The 24,753-nt window shown below is 38.1% G+C and overlaps 1 non-coding gene across 1 annotated transcript; it reads left to right on the top strand.

Annotated features, from left to right (window-relative positions):
* The first annotated feature begins 15,718 nt into the window (after positions 1-15,718).
* Positions 15,719-15,825, top strand: LOC147567134 (small nucleolar RNA R71). The gene has a single exon (XR_015231611.1). It is a non-coding gene; the product is annotated as a small nucleolar RNA R71 (small nucleolar RNA).
* The last annotated feature ends 8,928 nt before the right edge of the window (positions 15,826-24,753 follow it).

Below are 24,753 nucleotides of genomic sequence, written 5' to 3'. Positions count from 1 at the left end.
TTAAAAATGGATCTCATCCAAGTAAACCTTTGCTAATTACCTCTTTAATCAAAGGTTCCCTCCTTCAATTCATTCGATAATTTCTAGTATCCCTTTACTAGAATTAATGCTTTTAGAGCCTTAATTACATTCTTTCATTTGTAGAGTTTCACAACAGTGTGCGGCTTGGAACACTTTGCAGCCTACTTTCCATCCATGTCTGGAAGTTGCCAAAGTATGACATTTTCCACATTCCTTTTTAGACTTTGTACCAAGAATTCATCCTAAGTACTTCCCAAGCTCTTTAGGATGATCTTTAGTTGTGGTTCAGATTTCCTCATCTGAATTCAAATGGTGACGTCTCATCATACTTCTAGTATATGAGATGTTTTTAGGCAAATGCTAATCATGTCCCAAATGATCGATCTTATGGTTAAGCATGAGCACCTTTCTCACGCGTGCTTGCTCATTAGAGCCTACCGGATTCAGAGTCTTGCTTAGCTCTATGTCATGAGACTTGGGTCGAATCTCTCTTCTAGAGTTTTTCACATTGGACCTTTCAAGAGGCTTATCTCAGTAAGTCCCTTGACTTAGTCCTATCATCCTTTCGATCTATTCTCATAGATCCTTGATGCCCAAAAGCATTTTACCTTTGTTTGGTCCTTTATTGAGTCAGTTTTAACTATTTACAACATCCAATGTTGTTCTCAATTTCTGAAGCTTGCATACTAACCTTTAAATCAATAACTTTGATTATGTCGAGTACACATCTTCTTCCAAAGGAACTTCCAAAGGAAGTCAGTTTTTACCTTTATGCGTTAGTGTGATCTTTACGAACTTAAGCGACGATTATAAAGATCTCGTTCATAGTCTCATGCTATGAATCCGCGGTCTTGATCTTCTCGTTTAGGTTTGGGAAGCACCAATATTTCCATCCTTCTCGGTTTTCACCTTTGGAACACTAATTTTGCGTTCAATGGGTTTTACTCCATTGACCAAAATTTCAAGTTCCGAACTTGATGAGATATGGATTCCATATCTTGATCTTTTGGCTCCAAGCCTATTTTCAGAGTTAGGTTCTGTCGTAGTTCTGCGCAGGTTTGTTGCTTTTATCTTTTATCAATAAGATCTTAATCTTTTGAGCTAGATTGATAAGCCATTTTTTGACCTAAAGGGATTATGAACAACTTTGTGCCGAGATCATTTTGGCCGTTAAATCTAGTTGGACGCCCAAACAATAATAGTAGTCCCGAACTGTGACCGAAAGGGTACCGAAATTTCCTTTACGCTGTTCGATTTGAGCATGTGTCTCTGGCCGATTTGGTCAACCCTCATTGACCCTATCTTTGACTTGGGCTTTCTCCTCCGGCTTCGATTTTCGCCTTTGGGTTCGTCATGAACTTCTCTTTTCATCCAAGCATCAACATTGCTCAAAATTATCAGAATACACAAATGACCAAAATGCCCCTCAAGTGTATTTCTCCAGTTTTTATCCGTTTCTGTGCTCAATTCCTTGGAAGACACCTGAATAAAAGTAACAGATAATTCATCAGAGTAAATGCTCGAATCGAATTAACCAGCACAAGTTAAGAGATTCAAATGGGACATTTTCATGTCTCATCATCCTCCCAAATACCCATATGATTACGGCTTACCCCCCATTGTATGTACCAGATCGATTCATATAGTTAACGAGCACTCACATTGGAAGAACAAATGGTCGTCAATCTCCTAAGTGGAGAGACAAATAGGGCATAAATCATCTATCCCCAACCCCCATGTTTGCAACGTAGCCTTCATTTTTAGTCCAAGTTTTATTGCAATCCAAGAGACAAACGAATGTTTCGGGAATAGCTTTATGGCTCCATACTAACTTGGACCAATAAGAAAGTGCTCCTCTCTTGCGAATATGATGGTATGTGTCTTTCACCATGATCTCCTGGCGTGATAATTTTCCATACCACTCTGTCCACTTCCAAGCCTCCAACCTCCACTCGAGGCAAGGCCACAAACACATCACTAAGAACCTGACGAATATGGTCAGTGAAAACCCACCTGCCATGTACTAAGAAATCCGATACTAGATCATCCTCCCTTAAGTTGGCCCAATAGTGGTGATAAGTAGAGAAGTGGTCAGTTGATGATCATGCTAGATGCCACACATCACGATAAAAGAATGTCTGACTACCGTCCTGGATGAGGTATTGAACCATACCTTGTGTTATTGACTTGTAATGTGTATGGGCCAAAATACGTCACCAAGAGTGCCCCAAAAAATTCACAATTAATGGTCTTACTCGATGTCCAAGCCCATGAACTAATGGCTAATGGGCGCGGCCCATTTATCTTGGGGCACCCCGAAGCAACGCCAAAGTAAAAAAAGCACTTCCAGCCCTGGAAGAAGAGGTATGCCCTCACCTTCTCAGCAGACCCAAGTACGGAAGCACATCCAGCCCTGGGTAGAGAGGTCCGCCCTCAAATCCTCAACAGACCTCCTATCATATATCCGTTGGGGAGACGTTACACTCATTCAAGATGACAATGTCTCGGATATATGCGTTACAACCATTAAAGATGACAACTACCATCAGGCAACGGTCGACCCAAGACACTATAAAATGACGGAACCAAGAATGATACAGATGATCTGGTGATGACCGAGCACACCCAATACTTTCTCTCTCATACAGAGGATCATCAACTCAATTTCTCTCTCATAGAGTCTGGCAGTTTGATAGAGTCCTGCTTCATCATATAGTCCCGCCTTCGTTCTCTCACCTAAGCACTATTACGGTCTTGTATCCATATACAGGACCTCGTAAGATACCGTGCACAGAAGATCGAGGCTCTACACCATTTATCAAGGTATAGGGCCTTGTCAAATACAAGACATTATCAAATACAGGCATACCTTATCAGGTGCAGGATCTTTGAGGAAACAAACATATACTTTCCCAAGAAAGTACAAGTACAGGGCTTATCAAGGGCCTGCTTACTTTCTCTCTCCTTCAACTTCTAACAAGGGTTCCCCTACTTTAAGGGTTCGCCTACTTTCAAGAGGTCAGGACCTCCCCACATCTCCCACGTGACAATCAATAAGGGTTCGCTCACCTTATCTCTCCTAGGGGTCAGATCCTTAACATACCACCCACGTGATTAATTACGAGGTCAGACCCTTAAAGCTTCTCACTTATTTACGATACATACCCCTGCAAACCACTCCAGGGCTGCCTCACTCAAGGAAAGACCTCATAGGCTGTCATAATCACTCTCCAATCAAGTCAGTCATCCGTAGAGAGCGAGCTCCGGCCACTCTACGAGTCGTGCCTAAGCTCCGACCATATCCAATCAACGGTAACATTCCAAGGCTAATATCCACTTACACTTTACTTCTCTTGCAAGCTTACTGACTTGACCGTCCGAGCCCCCATAGGCCGGCACCATCCCGGTGTCCCCTAAGACCTCACGGTCACGTGTGTTGTTGTCTCTTTTGTCACCAGTTAAGCCCAAAGACGTCGTCGGTGCCCGCAAAATTATTAACAGGTGGAGGTTCGACATCCGGTCAACGATCCGGTCCAGCTGACTTCTTGACCCGCGATTTCCTACCCTCACATAATGTAGGATGCGTCTCCAGCACCATAAGAAACTATTAGGAACTTTCATGGTCCCAGAGGTTATTGCCCCTAATCGGATATTTCTCCACCATCTGACCCAGAGAGTAGTCTTCCCTCTAATAAGGTCCCAGATGTGTCTTAGATTCAAAGTTAAGTCCATAGTCTTTATGTCTCTCAAGCCCAGACCCCCTCATTTTTTAGTAAACATACATCCGACCATTTCATAGCAGGCCTATTACTCCTTCTTCATGCCTTTCCAAAGGAATCTATTGAAGATCTGGTTTATCTCTTTGAACACACGTTTAGGTAACACAAGTACCGATGACCAGAAGACCATCATACTGCCCAAAACCATTTGTAGAAGTATAAGTCGACCTGCGTAAGATAAGTAACAAACCTTCTATGATTGAACTCGGTTATATATCTAGTTTAGTAGAGGGAGGCAGTATGTATACGATAATCACGAAGCTAATAGAGGAAGGTTGGGGTACTGAATAGGAAGTGTACCTATCTGAAACCCAAGTGTCAGTCGGACAACTTCAATCTGTTCCTCGGACATACCTGCAAAAAAGGACCTCGTTGCAACATTCACCGCCAGAGTCATGTTTCCTTAAACAGCTTGTTCACAGTCACCTCTAAAGCCTGATCTGTCTCCTCGCATAAAAACCATGAGGTAGTTCGTGAAGCATAAGTGGGTGAACATCGGGTCTCTACACCATGGATGTAGCTTTAAATTGTCATGTATTTGTTCCTGCTGAATGAGAGTGGAAAAACCCTCCATAACCATAATAAAGAGATAGGGAGAGAGGGCATCCCTGTCTCAAACCTTTCTTCCTGTCAAAGTAGCCATGAGAACCTCCATTAACCATAACTGAGTATCGAGGGGTAGACACGTATCTCCTCATCCAGCCAGTGAATCGATCTAGCAAACCAAACTTCTGTAAGGTTCGATACAAAGCAGACATCGAACAGTATTACACGCTGGCTATGACAAGATGGGTGGACAAAATAAATTCCTTATATTTTCCCTTCATTTTCTTTTTTGGAAATCCCTCTATTTTATTTATCTTCCCTTCACTAAAAGATGACAATAAACCTGTTTAATATCATCTTAATATCCTGCATAAATTATTTTATCTATTAATATTCCTCTATCATATATTTAGTCTTATGTCTAGCCGAGCTGAATTTTTTTCATCTTCCTCACCAAATCTCATCTCCTTCCACAAAGCATAATTACTCGTTAATAAATTCAATTGTTGTGGACTAAGGTGTGGTTTTGACTTTTCTTTCTTGCAAAATGTGCAAGTGTTTCTTGCTTAATTACTTTATTTGAGAAATAAATTTCTTTTGTGGGAGATTTTGACATTGACCCCCGGTATTATATTAATATTTGGACTACACCCCCGTTTTTTCAAAACTTTTGATTTACACCCCCAAGTGGACGGACACCATTAAAACACTGTTATGTTTGGAGTGTGTGAATGACACATGCAAATCTGGACGAGATTACCCTTCTCTATAATAAAATTTCCAACTCAAGTACATCTTCCTCATCATCTTCTCCTTCATCATCAATCACCTCCATCACAAGCACAAAAAAAAACCCACCATCGCCACTCCACCTTCACTTATCGCCATATCTTCATCGACCACCACATTCACCAATTACTACCACCATCATCACTAGCAGCTTAATCTTCTCCTTCAAGAGCACCAACTTAGTGATTAAGAATGAAGAAATTGTAGTAAGATGAACTACTAGCAGCTTATTCTTCCAATTCAATGATTTAAACATATAAACGACCAACTCTTAGTGATTACTCTAATGGTGAAATTCATCGAGTCTGCGGCCATTTTCTAATTTCTCACCTTCCACTTTCAACTGCCCCGACAACAACCAAAATTTTCCTTCCCAAAACCAAATTTCATAAACTATCCAGACCATCCAAGAAGAAGATGATTGGACATGATTATCATAAGTTAATTTTATAATTGCACTAGAGAGATGTAAAAGTACCAATTTCATCAGCACATACCTTTTGATAAGCTAAAACCCATGATTCTAATATTTGAAGATGTGTTATTAATTTCGTTAGGATTTTATCTCATAGCTGAACACACTGCAACTCCATCTTCTTTCATCTTGGTGGATGGATCATCTCGTCTTTGCATCGAGAAGGTTGATGAGAAATTAAACAAAATCAATTCCATATCATCTAGGATTTAGTTTGTTTGTAAGTTCAGAAAAAGCTGATGATTTAGGTTCTGTGATTAAGTACAATTTCATGTCAAATTGAAAAGAATTCAGAAAAGGATACCGTGGAAATACATCATGTTCGGTTGATTTCCCAAAGTTGAAATTACACGAGAAGTAGATGAAGAAGATGGTGGATGAGTTCTTAAATTTTGTTTGAAACCCTAGAAATCTATATAAACTCCTGAAGAAGAGAAGAGGGTTCGGCAATTCTAAAAATTTGGTGAAAAGTTTTGATGCAACTATATTAAATATTAGGTTTTTTGTTTCAACCGTTAGATTTTAAGAGACGCAGAGATCCACCCGATTAGAAATGGCAATATTGTCCTGGTTCACGCGTGTGTATTGCACACGCTCAAGTTAACTTAGAGTTGACCGTTTCCGTCCAAGTGGGGGTGTAAATCAAAAGTAAAAAAACGGGGGTGTAGTCCAAATATTGATATAATACTGGGGGTGTATGTCAAAATCTCTCTTCTTTAATTTTCCCATCATTAATTTTATTTGTCTTATCTTCATTGAAACAATGACAATAAATCTGGCGCTTAATACCCTTTTAATGTTGCTGCATAAATAATTTTATCTATTGATATTCCCCTCTTTTACATTTAGTCTAACATTTAGCAGAGTCCAATTCTTTGCATCTCCCTCACCCATGGACCATGGTTAAACTCACGTGACTTGCATTAATGAAGAATTAATTTAGTTACCTATCTAATTAATTTATTTTTCAGTAGCTTATTTTAACTTTTGTCCAATTCTTAACCCGTTACTGATGATACATAAAATTGTCAACCGCTGACTGCCGTCAAGAAGTCAAGAAAAAACCAGAAGCCCAACGGGTCAACCCATCACAAGACAACAGGACGGCTGCGCCCGAAGAGGTCTGCCACCTAAGCCCATAATCGGAAGATCGGTCAGATCATCTAAGGAGCTTCAACCCTACATTGCCTCAAACACAACCAGGTCTACCTTGGGATTTACAAGAAGTATAGGGGGTCCACGTAAGCAAGGTTGATGCGTTACACCATGAACATGGGAAGGCAACAGCGTGCCGCACGTTTACCGATGTAATCCCAAATCTTACTAAAGATCTTAGTCTGTTAAGACTTAAGTGTTTGATTAACTTTGACTTCAAGAGTCTCAAAGGAAGAAACATCTCCTAGAAGATCTATCAACTCGGCAAAATATTTACGAAGGATCCTTGTACAAATGAACTTTTAAATATCCAAGATACGAAATCAAATCAAAAGGAAACCTACTTTATCCACACCACAGTCGGTCCAAGCAGCCTATAAAAGAGCATCACATCACGCTCACCAAGGTACGTTTTCCAAGGATCGATCAATACTCAATACTTTAACTACAAAGGGCAATCTGACTATCTTGAGCGTCACAGAGGTTTCTGAACTCTTTGAAGGTTTTCCCCCAGGTTTTCGAAAGTGGAAGCTAAAGGAGCAGTATCACTCATTCAGACTCATCCATTCGGATGGGATATCAACCATTCAGACGCGATTCAGTATCAAGTCTCTGTTTCCTAACTGCAAGTACCATATCAAGAAAATAAAAGTTTAAGAATTTTTGTTCTCTTGCAGGTAAATTTGTTATTCCTCATACTTCCATTTTATATTTCAACATGCCTATATTTCTACTTTTACGGTCAATCTAATATTCTCCGTCTTGAACTTATTCAAGGTTAGTTTTATTCAATCTAATTTTGTACGTCTCAAAATTTATTCAAGGTTAGTTTTACACTTTAAATCTTTCATCAAATTATTTCCCCAATAGCCCTCAATTTTATGACTGGTTTTCTGTCTAGCCCCCTACTTTGTCAAAAATACCCAGATGACCCCCTTTTTCAGTTTACAACTCCATTAACTAGTCATCACCTCTCTCTCCTCCATCTCATCACTTCTCCCTGCCACCTCATCGTCTTCATCGGCGAAGGTCGACGACCTTTAAAAATTAAAAAAAAAATCTCTCTCCTCTCTCTCTAAAAAAAATTTAAACATTTTTCTCTTTTTCTCTCTCTATATACTCCGGCGAAGGGTTTCCCTTCGCCGAAGTATTTAGAGAGAGAGGAGAGAGAAAATAAAAAAAAAATTAGAGAGAGAAGTTTTTTTTTTAATGTTTGAAGGTTGCAAAGAGAGGTGATGAGATGGAGGAGAGAGAGGTGATGACTAGTTAACGGAGTTATAACAGTAACTGAAAAAGGGGGTCATCTGGGTATTTTTGACAAAGTAGGGGGCTAGACAGGAAACCAGTCATAAAATTTAGGGCTATTGGGGAAATAACCCTTTTTATAATTCTAATTTTTTTCCTTTTTTGTCTTAAGGTTCGCTTTTATGACTATATTTGATGATCATCATCTGAGAATCATGTTCCATGTAGACCTAGAAAGATCTGTTATTCTTTTCAATTGATTTTTTGTTGTGGCCCCCTACTTTGTGACCAGCTTCCTTTATGGCCCCTTTTTTTTCGTAAATTCAAATATGGCCCCCTATTTGCAAGTAAATGTCCTAATTGTCCTTCCTATTTATAATTTTTCAAAATAAAATTAAATACATTCCACCTCATTTCCACCTCACCTCTATCTCCACCTCACATGTCTCTCCACCTCCCCTCTCTCCACCTTTCTTTCTCTCTCTCTCTCCACCTTTCTTTCTCTGTCTCTCTCTTTCAACCTCTCCCTCTTTGTCTTCCCCGGCAAGGTCGCCGGGCGAAAAATTTTCCGGTCAGCGACCTTAAAAAAAAAAAAAAAAAACTCTCATCTCTCTCTCTCCAAAGATTCCGGCGAAGGGGTTACCCTTCGCCGGAATCTGTTGAACCAGACCTTTAGGTCTGGTTCAACAGATCTGAAGGTCTGGTTCAATAGATTCCGGCGAAGGGTAACCCCTTCGCCGGAATCTTTTGAGAGAGAGAGAGACAAGAGTTTTTTTTTTTTTTTTAAGGTCGCCGGCCGGAAAATTTTCCTGCCGGCGACCTTGCCGGGGAAGACAAAGAGAAGAGAGTTTTTTTTTTTTAAGGTCGCCGGCCGAAAAATTTTCCGGCCGGCGAACTTAATCGGAGAAGACACAGTGAGGTGGAGAGAGGGAGGTTAGGTGGAGAGAGGGGTGAGGTGGAGAGAGAGGTGAGGTGGAGAGAGAGAGAGATGAGGTGGAGAGAGAGAGAGAGAGGTGAGGTGGAAATAAATATGTTTTTAATATTTTATTTAGAAATTAGGAAGGGTATTTACGCCATTTACATAAAAATAGGGGGTCATATTTGAATTTACGAAAAAAGGGGCCATAAAGGAAGCTGGTCACAAAGTAGGGGGCCATATAGGAATTAACTCTTTTTTGTTTCATAATAATAATTCTTATAATTGGCACCGACCTATTATTTTCAATCCCAAGTATTTTTAATATATCTTTTTTGTATCTAATTAATGTTAAAACAAGTCATCTTCAAACACAAAATTTAACTTTATAGTATTTTTTCCACGTGATTATTTACTTTATCTTTGTTAATTCAAATTTATATGGTTATCTTTATTGATAGAAATAAAAAGGTTGTTTATTACTATGGTAGCTAGATGAAGTCAATTTATGAAAGGTTGTATGAAGCATAAATACACCACGCCCTTATATGTGTGGATGATGTTAGAGAAAATGACTAAATGAGTTGAGAAAAATATTATAATAACTAAAAAAACCTATATTTTTTTCTATTGATTAAAAGTTGTCAAAATATTATGATTAATGATGTATAAAGTGCAAAATAATATGAGTAATTATTGTTAAGGTCATTTTCTGTTTTTCACATTCCGAAAATGTCCTTATCTATTAAAATTCACTTTCTCAAACTAAAAGTTTTAGGGTTTTCTTCTTCTCCTCCTTTGTGTAGAGTCGAGTCCTCCATCTTGTTCGTCTGCGTTTGTGATCTTCTCCATCTTATTCTTTATGAGTTCATGATCTTCTTCTCCCTCTTCTTCCTTATAAGTTCATGATCTTCTTTGCATCATCGTCTTCATCCAGATCTTCTTCTCCAATCATCTTCTTCGCCATCGTCTTCATGGTTCACGAATCTAGCCTTTCTGCATTTTCAATTGTATGATTCATGAAGTTTTCTACCATGATATTCAAGATGAGGACTGTATTTTACTCCACTTTGTTCAGACTTTGTTAGATTGAAAATCTTTAAGAGTGGTGCCATCAAACAATAGATTACCATGGAAGTGATGCATAGAGTGAATGCAAGGAATGGTAACTGCTCACTTTAAGGAGACAAATTAGATGAGTCTCTTAATGAAAACTAAAAGGAAACTGATGTATTTGAAGTTCCAGTAGAAGCCAAGCCCATTGAGTCGAAGATTGAATGGACTGAATCGGTCGAACTAAAAGATAACTAGATCAAACATGTAGAAAAATTCATTGAACCACCGTCAAGTGATATCTCTTTACTGAATGCGGAAATTGCTTTGCTGAACACCAAGTTAAAGAGAAGGAAGAGGAAGTTAATATTTTACAGATAAAAAATGAGGTGCAGAATATATAAATAACAGAAGCGGCAATAGCATTAGTGATGCACCCGAAAAGGTTGCACACCCAAGCGGAGGTATCAAGTAGTAATCCGGCAAAGCCGGGGTCAATCCAAGGATAGGAAGGTAGCTTGGATATCGAAGGGTCTTATCCCTCGGTCTAAGATATTACTAAGCTAACTTAGACTAAAAAGGAAAAGGGAACAAAAGTAAAATGGGGTTTTGAATGATTGATTCAAGAAGAAATAAAGACACAAATAAAACTACTAAACAATCAAAGTAAATGGGCAAGAGAGATTCGAGAGAAGAGTCGGAGGAACAAGAGTCGGGAGACAACAAATAAATGAGAGAGGTGTCGAAGTCCGGGAATCAATAATGATAAATCTACAACTATGTATGGTCCGATTTAATGTGTCGAGGTACAATCAATGTTCGACTCCTAAAGTAGATGTCTCTAAGTACTATGTATATCCGGATATCATACTTAGTCAAACAAACGTCTAAATCGGTAAATCCCGAGTCATCGAAAGTGTTGCCTAGTCGCCTAACTATGTGAAGTGCATGACAAGACACATGAAATTATGACTTAGACTACGATCGATATCGAATACTTCGTTTCGTCTATTAACTATGCGAAGTGCTTGACAAGCCACATGAAAATACGATCAAAACGATAATCGAAATAAATGATCATCAATTTATTATCAAACCATTAAATCATCACAAACATAGTCATAAAATTCATCACATTTCATCCCATAATCGACACACTAAAGTAAGCTAAACATGGTAATTGAATAAGAAATGGAAAGGAAATGATGAAAGAATCCCCCTTTTTCGATGTGGTTCGAGGCTAAGATCGTCGGAAAATATGAGTCTTTAAGGTGCAGCCAATCTCCCCTTAGCAAAATTCTGGATTCCCCATAGCGACCACCATCATCTTCTCCATTTAGAACACAACCTCCATTAAAGCTAAACCCTAGCTTTCTCTCTCTAGAAATCTTCAACCAAAACCAAATCAAACCATGTAGGAAGCAAACCAAGATGATGGGGAGTAAAAGCCCTAAAGTTTCGGATCAAGAAAGTGACCGGAAACTATGAAAAGTCCGGCCAAAGAGTTGATGAAATCCGGCCAAAACATGGAATCCGGCCATGAAGACTTAGATCCGGGCCAAAGGCATCCATCCCGAGCTAGGAAGCTTCCACCCGAGCCGTGCTTAGGCATCTCGTGCATGGTCGGAGGCGTCCCGTGCTGCTGCCCGTGCTAGGAACACTCCCGAGCTGCTCCAAAGCAACTCGGGTTGCTGCTGTTCGGAGCAGCTGTTCACACGTTCTTCCCGTGCTCCAATAGCTGCTGCTCGGCCGCTCCCGTGTAGCTGCATGCTCCCGTGTTGCTCTCGAGCTGCTGCTCGTGTTGCTGCCCGAGCAGCAGCTCGGCCGGCCAAAGCTAGGCCGGCCTATGCTTTGGCCGGATCCTCCTCCTTCCTTCTCTCTTTCTAGCCCTCGACCCAACCAAACTCAAGAACCCTAAAACCCTAAGTTGTAGCCCCCTTTTCTCTCTCTTCCTTCTTGCCTCTTTTCCAAGGTTGAAGATGATGAATAGTGTAACTTGAATAAAAAACCCTAGACTTATTCAAGTTGACTAAGTCTTTAGACTACTTCAAACCCTTGACTTTGTCCATCATTAAAGACTCTTGACTTGGACCAAAAAGGGTGCCCATAGAATCTCTATTGTTCTCTTCCTCTTTGGGCTCTTGGGTTGGCTTCTTTCTAAAGCAAGGGAGTGCCTTCATAGAATCCTTGTTTTAAGACCGAACCTCGGCTTCTTTCATTCACAACTTTTCCGTCCGAACTCCGAATCGACTTCCGTTTTCACCGTCGGACTCGTCATTGACCTCACTTGTTGTTTGACTTCTGATATTGACCAAAATGACCAAAATACCCCTGGTGCTCTTTTCTTCCCTTTTGCCGCATAAGATGAAAATGTGATAATTCGCTCTCTTTATTCCGAATTACACGCCAAACCCCAAATAAACTACCTAGCAATGAAACACATAAATAATTAGAAATAAAACTCGAAACGAACTAACTCATCAAAGTTAAGTGACCTAAATGTGGCATTTTCACGCCACATCAACATCCCCAAACTTAGAATTTGCTAGTCCTCGAGCAAACAAACAAAACAAGACAATAAAGTAAAACTAGCTCACTTTCGGAGGACTCCCGGTTGCATTTAGCATATGCAACAAGCCTTTAAACCCTTAGGTTACCCCTAAAGGACGAGTTTTGTCTCGTGAGGGTTTCCAGTGAATACATTCACAAAGTTCTAAATTTCCAAGAGACATAAGGGTTCAACTATCGATGCAAATAAGGTGATGATCAACAAGTGAGAGACTTAAGTATGTCAAACATATGAACCAAACCAATAAACACAAAAGCATGCTAAGAGTCTCCTCACTAATAGTTTCATACTCAAGTGCAAATGTCTCATCATCATGAGTATCATCCAAGGCTAAAGTTACAAAACCTTGTTTCCTATCATAGCACATTTCGCCTCGACTTTAGCCTCACGGTCATACGCTCTTAAACATGAAATCACTCAAATCGAATTGTAATGGTTCACTCTCATGTGTGAGCACGGAATAACGGAAATTCAACACATACAAAATTAAATGAGGATAACAAGTTCTAAAACGAAATGATCTCTTAAGAATGGAAATAACCACTAACGGAATGGGGAAGCTCACTCACCCTTCTCACCCACTCTACCCTCTAATAATGTCTCTTAAAAGTCAACGGATACAAGTGATGGAATGGAAGATGATGAAATCCCGAGAATGTCGACGCCTTCAACGATAAAAGAACACTCAAACAACCTTTAAACTTAACTTCTTGCCTTGAATACTTTATTTTCCACAACACTTACACAAACACAAAATAACACATATAGACACTTTCTTTCTTTTTTTCTTTTTTTTTCTTTTTTTTTTTCTTTTTTTTTTCTTTCTTTTCTCTTCTTTTCACTTTTTTCTTTTTTTTCGTTTTTTCCTTTTTTTCACTTTTCACTTTCTTACACACATACCCAAACACCAAAACAAAAATACAACTAGTATTCTCAACAAATCACCTTTACTTTCACATTTTGCTTTCACATCCTTTCTTCTTTACTTTTCATGTCTTCATTCTCGAGAGTAGTATGATGAATGGATGGTGGAGTATCCGTTTCCCTAAAGTTGACACCATTATCGGGTTTCATCTACAAGAGTAAGGTTTATTCGCTATCCTGATGTCACTCCTAGTGGATAAGGAAGTTGAGCTCATGAGATCGTCTAAGCTCTTTTGAAAGTTGCGAAGTTGAGTAGCTCTTCATTCTACTCGGAGTTAGCGCGGAAGAGTACACTCAAAAGCAATAACAAGGCTCAGATATCTCACATGGGTTGAAGTCTCCACTAATGACTATTTTAGGTCACTTAGAAGTGTTCCTTCTTCCTTAAGATGCTACTCACATGATAAGACACCAACACCAAAGGACTTAACATTCATGAAAAGACTAAGAGCATGCATAAGATTTATCAAGAAAGAACCACATGTATCAACATAATTAAAAATACCACTAGAGTCATACCAAATCTACCCAAAAATTTTCAAATTTGGTCAATTTGTTGAACTCTCTTGTCTTTTGAAATCTAAGGTCATGATGTCATGCGACCAAAAAGTCGTATCCCCATCCCCAAACTTAAAACTACATTGTCCTCAATGTTCTAAGCATATACTCACCAAAAGATAAGAGGTACAATAAGTTAAAGAGAAGAGTGGAAGGATATTACCATAGCCGGTGGAGATAGAAATTTATACTACCAAGACTTGTGTATTCGAGTTCCAAGTTGATGATAAGCCCATCGACATCCCCAAACTTGGAATGAACCACGTCCCAAAAGTATACAAAGTGAGAAACACTCCTAACACATCAATATAAAACATAAGAATGAAGCATAAGCATGACAACATAAAAATGACCACTCACGCAGGATCACTCGATTGGATCGAACCATGCAATTAGTCATTGATTCTCTTGCTTTCACAAGAGCACGAGTTAGGTCTCGTGGAGGGTTTTCAGAGATGATACCCACAAACATCAAACCCATCTCAATAGACCAACCAATCATATAACAAAAGACGAAATATTTGGGGGTCTACCCATACGAAAGTTTTAACTGGTAAGAACCGTCTCACAACAATGTAATGGTATGGGTTTATACGTGAGACGGCAAAAATTAAGAGGTAATCCCCAAACTTGGATGATGACAAGGCAACAAAGTTTGATAAAATAAGAGAGGGGGCATGCATTTCACCAAAATGATCTACAAAGGTCTCAGGAATCAAACTAGTCATGTTGTTATGGTCCTCCTGAGCATTAATAGTATTGTCCCTTTGAACTACCGGTGCAAGCATATATATATATCACAGGTAGGCAATAATTGTTGAGAGAATGAGGGTTTAGGTCTATCAACTGGTTTAGACTCAGATTTTGACTGAAAAACCTCGTTATGCCCACCACCATTCTCAAAAATCGTACGATCCTTGGGTATGTCTACCGTCATGGGAGTCTCTAAGTTAATCATTTCATCACTTTCGAGAATGGAGTTGGACTTAACATTAGCACTGGGTGTATTACCCTCACCTATACCCTTGAGATCTGTTGGAGTTTGCGGTTGTGAAACCCTTTTCTCGATGTCTTTTAATTTTTCCTCCATCTCTTTAATGGCGTGCAAGGTGTTTTGGCTAATCTGAGTTTCTGCCTCATAAAATGATATCGAAACATCTTCAAGATTCCTCTCATGATGAGACACATAAGTGAAACCGACTAAGGGCTCTTGAAGATTCTCATAATCATTTGTAAAGACATCACTCCTCGAACCTACGTGCTTCATATTAGTGTCTACGACATTTGTGCATCCTAGTGAGAAATCTCGACAAGGAGAAATAGTAGGGCATTCACCCGATAAGTGTTCTCGACTTGCACAAATGCTACAGACACTATCAATCACCAAATCACCATCATGCATATCTATAAATTCTTTCCGAGCCATGTAGGCAAATTTATCTTCTACTTCCCCGTTCTCCTTTAAAAAGCATATGCCTCCTTTTGAGTAATGGTTTCTTTCGGCTATATCTCCGCCACTCTTAACGGGTGTGTCCCAATCTTGGACTTTCTCCGCTAAGAGGTCGAGATACTCCCAAGCCTCATTAGGACTTTTACTCATAAACTCTCCGTTGCACATCACTTCCACGAAGTGTTTCATTTTGGAGGTCAAGCCATCGTAAAAGAACCCGATGACCCTCCATATTTCATAGTTATGATGTGGACATATGAGAAGGAGGTCTTTAAATCTCTCCCAACACCCAAGGAAGGTCTCCTCTTTGTCTTGCTCAAAGTTCATAATTTCTCTTCTTAAGGTGGTGGTTCGATGAGCGGGAAAGAATTTTTTCAAAAACACCCTAGTCATCTCATCCCAACTTCTTATAGTCTTAGGCCTTAAAGAATGAAACCATATCTTCGACTTTTCTTTTAATGAAAACGGAAATAATTTGAGCTTAGCGATTCCCTCAAGTTCTCCATTGATTAGGAGTATCGAGCAAATCTCATCAAACCCTCTCAAATGAAAATATGGATCTTCATTCTCTAAGCCTCGAAATATAGGAAGTAATGGAATAATCTCAGGGTCTATGTCTAAATTACACACATTACTCGGAAATATGATGCATGAAGGTATGCTTGCCATATTAGGTTCAAGGTAGTCCCTAAGACTTTTAAGCGGTCGATGAACCTCATACCTATCATTCCAACTATCATTCCCATTAACATCCATTGAAGCACAATTAAAAAAATGCAAGCAATCACAAGTGTTCAATTCGACTACAACTATCAACAATAGACAAGATGCAAATGCACTTAAGCCGCTCAAATAGGTAAAGGTTAGGGAACGATACTAGAGGTGGCGTTTATTACCACAATTGGATCCTCTTCCCTTTTCTTGTCTCTACCTTTTTATCCCCAAACTTGTTTGCTTTCGTCCTTTAAAGCTCCTTGGATGAATACCTCAAAGAAAACAAGAATTAAAAAGAAACTAAAAAAACAAAGAAAATAAACGTCCAAGTAAGCAAATAACACTAAACTAATGAACAAAACACGTAAACGATATCTAAACTACTAAACCTATCCCCGGCAGCGGCGCCAAAAACTTGATGCACCCGAAAAGGTTGCACACCCAAGCGGAGGTATCAAGTAGTAATCCGGCAAAGCCGGGGTCGATCCAAGGATAGGAAGGTAGCTTGGATATCGAAGGGTCTTATCCCTCGGTCTAAGATATTACTAAGCTAACTTAGACTAAAAAGGAAAAGGGAACAAAAGTAAAATGGGGTTTTGAATGATTGATTCAAGAAGAAATAAAGACACAAATAAAACTACTAAACAATCAAAGTAAATGGGCAAGAGAGATTCGAGAGAAGAGTCGGAGGAACAAGAGTCGGGAGACAACAAATAAATGAGAGAGGTGTCGAAGTCCGGGAATCAATAATGATAAATCTACAACTATGTATGGTCCGATTTAATGTGTCGAGGTACAATCAATGTTCGACTCCTAAAGTAGATGTCTCTAAGTACTATGTATATCCGGATATCATACTTAGTCAAACAAACGTCTAAATCGGTAAATCCCGAGTCATCGAAAGTGTTGCCTAGTCGCCTAACTATGTGAAGTGTATGACAAGACACATGAAATTATGACTTAGACTACGATTGATATCGAATACTTCGTTTCGTCTATTAACTATGCGAAGTGCTTGACAAGACACATGAAAATACGATCAAAACGATAATCGAAATAAATGAACATCAATTTATTATCAAACCATTAAATCATCACAAACATAGTCATAAAATTCATCACATTTCATCTCATAATCGACACACTAAAGTAAGCTAAACATGGTAATTGAATAAGAAATGGAAAGGAAATGATGAAAGAATCCCCCTTTTTCGATGTGGTTCGAGGCTAAGATCGTCGGAAAATATGAGTCTTTAAGGTGCAGCCGATCTCCCCTTAGCAAAATTCTAGATTCCCCATAGCGACCACCATCATCTTCTCCATTTAGAACACAACCTCCATTAAAGCTAAACCCTAGCTTTCTCTCTCTAGAAATCTTCAACCAAAACCAAATCAAACCATGTAGGAAGCAAACCAAGATGATGGGGAGTAAAAGCCCTAAAGTTTCGGATCAAGAAAGTGACCGGAAACTATGAAAAGTCCGGGCCAAAGAGTTGATGAAATCCGGCCAAAACATGGAATCCGGCCATGAAGACTTAGATCCGGGCCAAAGGCATCCATCACGAGCTAGGAAGCTTCCACCCGAGCCGTGCTTAGGCATCTCGTGCATGGTCGGAGGCGTCCTGCTGCCCGTGCTAGGAACACTCCCGAGCTGCTCCAAAGCAGCTCGGGTTGCTGCTGTTCGGAGCAGCTGTTCACACGTTCTTCCCGTGCTCCAATAGCTGCTGCTCGGCCGCTCCCGTGTAGCTGCATGCTCCCGTGTTGCTCCCGAGCTGCTGCTCGTGTTGCTGCCCGAGCAGCAGCTCGGCCGGCCAAAGCTAGGCCGGCCTAGTGTGCTGGCCGGCCTATGCTTTGGCCGGATCCTCCTCCTTCCTTCTCTCTTTCTAGCCCTCAACCCAACCAAACTCAGGAACCCTAAAACCCTAAGTTGTAGCCCCCTTTTCTCTCTCTTCCTTCTTGCCTCTTTTCCAAGGTTGAAGATGATGAATAGTGTAACTTGAATAAAAAACCCTAGACTTATTCAAGTTGACTAAGTCTTTAGACTACTTCAAACCCTTGACTTTGTCCATCATTAAAGACTCTTGACTTGGACCAAAAAGGGTGCCCATAGAATCTCTATTGTTCTCTTCCTCTTTGGGCTCTTGGGTTGGCTTCTTTCTAAAGCAAGGGAGTGCCTTCATAGAATCCTTGTTTTAAGACCGAACCTCGGCTTCTTTCATTCACAACTTTTCCGTCCGAACTCCGAATCGACTTCCGTTTTCACCGTCGGACTCGTCATTGACCTCACTTGTTGTTTGACTTCTGATATTGACCAAAATGACCAAAATATCCCTGGTGCTCTTTTCTTCCCTTTTGCCGCATAAGATGAAAATGTGATAATTCGCTCTCTTTATTCCGAATTACACGCCAAACCCCAAATAAACTACCTAGCAATGAAAACACATAAATAATTAGAAATAAAACTCGAAACGAACTAACTCATCAAAGTTAAGTGACCTAAATGTGGCATTTTCACGCCACATCAACATTAGCATCTTATCTGTTCTATATTATCCGAATTTGATAGTTTCATTGATTATTCGTTGTTTTTAGTGAAACCCCTTAATGGGTTTCTATATGTTTTTATCAAGTTTACATTTTTATGGTTAAAAACTTAATGAGATTTTCAAACGATTAAGCGAAAATTTGATTAGTTTTTTTTGGTTCATGACCTAATTGTGGAAATGCCTGTTTTTGTATTCTTCATTTTTGTTGTTTTGAGAACACATGTTCGATCAAGTTGAAGAACAAAGCGATAATTTTGTCGTTTTGATTATGCCTTTTATATCTTAGGAATCTTTGGGTATTTAACGAAAAATTACACCTTATGAATAACTAATCTTACTTTCGATTAAATTCTTGGTTGATAATACAGATCTAGCATATTTGCGCGGCTCCAAAACGTTCAATGTGCCATTGTTGGGAAGAATCTCTATATGAGATATAGATGCAGTACTGGTGATGCTATGGGTATGAATATGGTGTCTAAAGGTGTACAAAACGTTCTCGATTATCTTCAATGGAATAGGAATTGCGATGACAAATATTGTTAAAGTTCTCTGATTTGTTTTCTTTAAATGATAATGTTAGAAATAATGGATGAGATTTGGTTTTTCTTCACATAGATCTTTGCTTATAACTTTACATTAGTGTTATGTTGTTATGATTGGAAGGTAATGGATGTTTCAGAGATCCAGGTGAGGTGTAACTCTTCTAAAGTAAATTACAAGTATAAGGAAGAAGAAACTCTTCAAAACTTGGAAAATTTTGTTGACTCCTCTAAGGTGTTTGACAAAATGCCTTAAAGACGAGCTCAAGCTGAAAAATCTACAAAATTGCTTAGTCTTATTCGAGCAAAGAATTATGTTGAGGTTCTTCTTCTTCTGTTTAGATCTTAGACAGAGAGAGAGTTCGTTGTCGTATTTGTTTGATGATGAGAGTTTTAGTTTTAGTTTATGAGGGTAAATTCGTTGTAGTTCTTTTCGGATGAGAAACCATAAAATAAATTTGTTAATGGTAATGAATCAGATATTGATGATGATGCGAAAACATATGTGAAACCCTAATTTATATGATGATGAAGAAGAAATTTTTTAGATTTGAAGAAGGAACTTCAATTTTTTTTTCCCGATTTGCAAATCGAGTTTGTAAGATAACTCAAGATTATATTCTGTAAAGCTTGCAAATCATGTTTGCAGTCTATATTTTGCAAACACATTTTGCAGTTTTACATTATGCAAACACATGTTTGCAGACTAGATTATTGTTTGCAGCTCGGGTTTTCATCTCTTTATCTCTAACACCAGCACCAGATATCTAAGAGCAGCTCAGGTTTTCAAACTTATTTTGCATTGTCGCACATGCAAACGCAGTTTGCAATATCGCAAATGCAAACACATGTTTGCAATATCGCAAATGCAAACACATGTTTGCAATATCGCAAATGTAAACACACGTTTGCATGACAGATTGTTGCAAACACGTTTGCATGGCAGATTGTTGCAAACACGTTTGCAGAAAACGTAAAGGAAAAAAACGCCGTTTTTTTCTGGGTTTTTTTTTTGGAAAAAAGTATTGAAAGTGGATCTTGTTAGAAAGCTAATGAAAAATCATTTCTAAATATATAATTTTTATAGAAATCCGACATCTCAAACAAAAATTATATCGATTTAAAGTTTAAAGAAAAATAAAAGAATTTAGTTACACAAAATGACAAAAATGGGTATTTTAGTATTTGCACACTTTTTGACCTGAATAATAATTTTCAAATGTTTAGTGCTTTTCTACTCATTTTCAATATTATTTTGACCTTTCTAGTAAATACCTCATGATGTTAATTATATATTTAATTTGACTTTACCGTAGGTCTTCCTGTTATAGTTGGAAGAAAGATGAAGAAGAAGCAGCACATGAAAATACATGAAAATACTTGAGGACCCACGTTTACGTATAGTCATCCCGAAGTTAGGTTTTTCAATTTCAACTTTATTGAGAAAGTTGACCTAAAAGCATCTTCAATGCAACACTCAATCTTAGAAACTCCGAGTGCCATGTAGGATTTTTAGAGTTTTTTCTTAAAAATCATCTCCAATGCAACACTCTATTTGGATCTCTAAAATGACGTGTCGAGAGTAGAATATAGATATCTCAAGAGGACACTCTATTTCTAGAGTGTCCTCTTGAGATATCTCTAATTGTCCAACTCATCAATATTTGATTTTCAACCAATAAAAATCAAGTCTTCTATATTTTCTAAAATAACTAATTATTTATTTACGAAAATAACTATGCCACATAAGTAAATAAGATAAGTTTAGAGTTTTGCATTGGAGACAACAAAAAATTGGAGATCTCTATTACGCCACGTAGGAGTGAGAATCTCAATTGGAACTTGACACATATGATGAATGGAGATTTTTTGAGTTTTGCATTGGAGATGCTCTAATGTTATTTGAATATTTTTATTCATGTGGATATATGTTTGACAAAGTTGGTAGTAATATTTTGAGCTAATCTACGCAATTCATCAAGGAGTCAAATAATTTTGTCGCATAAGGTAACAAAATAGTCGAATGTATGTGATAGCTAATGATTCTTCTACGTACATTTGACAGCAATAACTGATGTAGTTAAACATCTGTGCAAAAGGAGAACTGCAATTCAGTTTTGAGTCTACTTCGGTGTGAGAAAGAGTTGGTAATGGTTAATAGACTTCTTAGAAAGTCGCCTGTGACGGAGGCACGGACGGATCATGCCTAGTAGTCTCACACAGGAGAATGGCGATGTAACAACTAAGAATATAATGTTTATGTCCTCTCTACTCGTTATCAATTGATTTTTAATTAGATGACCACAAACTTAACAAATCTTATAATAGATTGTGGTTATTCTAAATCCTATAATAAATTGTGGTTATTCTAAAATTTATGGTTTAAAAATACTAAGAATCCCTTTAAATTTTACTTTGTACCCACACATAACATCACCATAAACATGAGGTTTATTTCTTGGGTTTTTTTAGTTTACCCCCTCAAAAATAATTAGTAATTGAGTTTACCCCCTTCAGTAATTGGTAATTGAGCTTACCTCCTTAAATTTAGAATTTTTGTTAAAACTATTAGGGACATGTTTGACATGTGATAATAAAATCATAAATTAAATAATGTACATACAAAATCAATCTTTACTAATCATATTCCCGACAAAATCAAACAATAAAGTAAGGAGAAATATCTAATAAGAAGAATAATTGTGCTTGGTAGTCACAATTATTTATGTACGCCAAACACAACCTTTGTGTTTTTGTTAAAAATAATAAATCTAAGGGGGCAAGCTCAATTACCCATTATTGAGGGGGTAAATTCAATTACCAATTAGTGACGAGGGCGTAAGCTCAAAAAACTCTTATTTCTTTTGACCCTCTAAGGCTCTAATAGTCTAATGGTATCAAATTTACCCACTTAGGCTCTTAAAAGTATGACTTGTTCATTTTCTTCACCCTTTTTTACGTGGTCGCGGCTTTCGGGAATAAAGAAAAGTCTCCGGACAATAAAGACTTTTCTTAAAATTAGTCAAATAAGATTGGCTTTTATGTTTATTTTTATTGCTAAGGGGCTTCTAATTTTGGGAGTTAAAAAAAAACAAATTTTAGAAGGCTCCTCCATCTCATCACCTCTCTCTACCACCTCATCTTCACGCCATCTCATCATCTTCTCCGGCAAAGGTGGCCGGCCGAAAAAATTTTCTTTTTTATTTTCTCTCTCTAGAACATATCTAGAGAGAGGGTTTGTTCTCAGGAACAGACCTTGAATGGTCTCCAGTGTTTGTCTCCAGGTCGACAAAAGAGAAGTAAGTAATAAGAATTGAAACTACTGCCACTAGTTTTGTCATCATTATAATCATCATCAATATCAGCATCACAAAGGAATAAAAAAATCATGGAACCTGAAGCAGAAGGAGGGGAAGTCAAAATACAGCGGTGGAGATGGATACCATGTCGATTGGGTTGGAATTTTTGAATCCAAGGTATAAGGGTAGGTAATTGAATTGTCTCAGAAGAGGAAGAAATTGAATTCAACAACAAACAATCCCCAAATTTCAAATTTAATGATGAGTAAGCATAATGATGATTTTTACTCAGCTTTATTTTCTCATCATCATCACCGACCATAACTGACCATTCTGCACGTGCAGAATCAACAAAAGGAGACTTCCAAAAGGAATTGCGACGACTAGTTTCATTCTCTATGTTCCACTTTGTAACGAGAGACTTCCCATAGCGATAGTAACAGATTGGTCCATAATTATTGTTCCTATTGTAGTAATATAATTGTTCATTCATCCCTTGTTCATTCAAAACCTGCCTCGTGTCCCCAGAAACCGGCATCGGAAACCACTGATGCGTGTATGAAGCTTTTAGAGAACAGACCCTCTCTCTCTCTAGATCTGTTCTAAACAGAGAGAGAAAAGAAAAAAAAAATTAAAGAGAGAAAAAAAAAAATTTATGTTTGAAGGTCACCGGCCGGCGACCTTCGCCGGAGAAGATGATGAGGTGGCGAGAAGATGAAGTGGCAGAGAGAGCAGATGAGATGGAGGAGAACTTTCAAAAAATGTATTTTGTATTCCCCATAAAAATTTATTCTCCGAAGAACTTTCAAAAAATTCTGGATTCCCTCGAGAATTTGTCCCCCCGAGAATTTTCTTTATTCCCCAAAGCCAAGACCTTTTTACATTTATATCTTAGGAAGAAAAAAAATTTATCTATCATTATCCTCTACCTTGTTGTCTTTCTAATTAATGCCCACCCCCTCAACAAAAAAATAAAATAAATAAATTAATGCCCACCCTCCAATTGATGATTCCCCCCTCACCCCACCCCACCCAAATAGTAAATGTTTGGCGGAAATGTTAAGTGTATAAAGAATCTTTGACAAAATCTCTTACTCTGATGAGTGACACGAGTAAAAAAATGGCCTAAATCGAAATCAAACTTAAACAAATTTGTATTTTAGTGAAAATTAGTCATTAAGTCAAAGATTTTGTCATTGTAGCACTCCCGTTTTACTATTTTGTAGATACAAAGTTGAAAGGTGATACCGAAAAGAAAAAATTGGAATTACTTTTTTCTTGACTGAAAGTAAAAAAGTACTTTCAACAAAAAGAATAAAAAAAATCTCTCAAAAAATAAAAATAAAAAAGACACTAGAAAGTCTAGTGGTCATATTTTAGAGCAAAATGGCCCTCGTCTTATTTACCACTTACGCAAAGAGGTCACCACGAAGTCATCAAACATGTACTTTTATCATTTTACTATTTTAGACGGCAAACGAGCAAGTTGGTAACATTGGAGGACCAAGTACTCTAGGGTATATCTTCAACAAAAAAAAAAGTACTCTAGGGTATATCCCGTACTCTAGGGCATGAACAATTGTATTAATCAAATTTGACGAAAGTTTAACCCAGTACTTATATAGGCGCCCCATAGTATTGATCTAGATCTTGTCCCCAAACATGTCACCCGACTTTCCATATTTATTATTAGTATATTTTGGAAACCATAACTTTTTGGTATTCTACTTATTATTTATTTTCTTTTGTTTCATTTTTTCTTAAATTAGTTAGTATTTTATTGAGAGAGAGAGAGATTTCATTTTTTTTTAATCCTTACAATTTATTTTGTTTTCTTTTTTTAAATTATTTATTTTATTTCTCTTAAAGACACGTTTTTTTCTATTTTAAATAAATTACTTTATTTCTAAGAATGACTATTTTTTTTAGGGTTAATTCCGTTTTGGCCCCCGATTTGTGACCAACTGGCCGTTTTGGCCCCCATAAGTGTCCGGCAGTTCGTTTTGGCCCCAAAAAATTCCTAAATGGCCCCAAATTTTTTCAACCTCCCAATTTTACCCCCATGGCATTTCTGTAATTATCTTTTTTTTCTTTTTCTTTGTCCACCTCATCTAACAATCACCACATCACCTGTCCACCTCACCCTTCTTCTCCGGCGAAAGGTTGCCGGCC

The sequence above is a fragment of the Eschscholzia californica genome, unplaced genomic scaffold (genome assembly GCF_041429995.1).
Source record: "Eschscholzia californica isolate CP2 unplaced genomic scaffold, dmEscCali1.0.p SCAF_1, whole genome shotgun sequence".
In the NCBI taxonomy this organism is placed as follows: Eukaryota; Viridiplantae; Streptophyta; class Magnoliopsida; order Ranunculales; family Papaveraceae; genus Eschscholzia; species Eschscholzia californica.
Note: the sequence above shows the minus strand (reverse complement) of the source record. Positions and strands in the feature narration are given on the sequence as shown.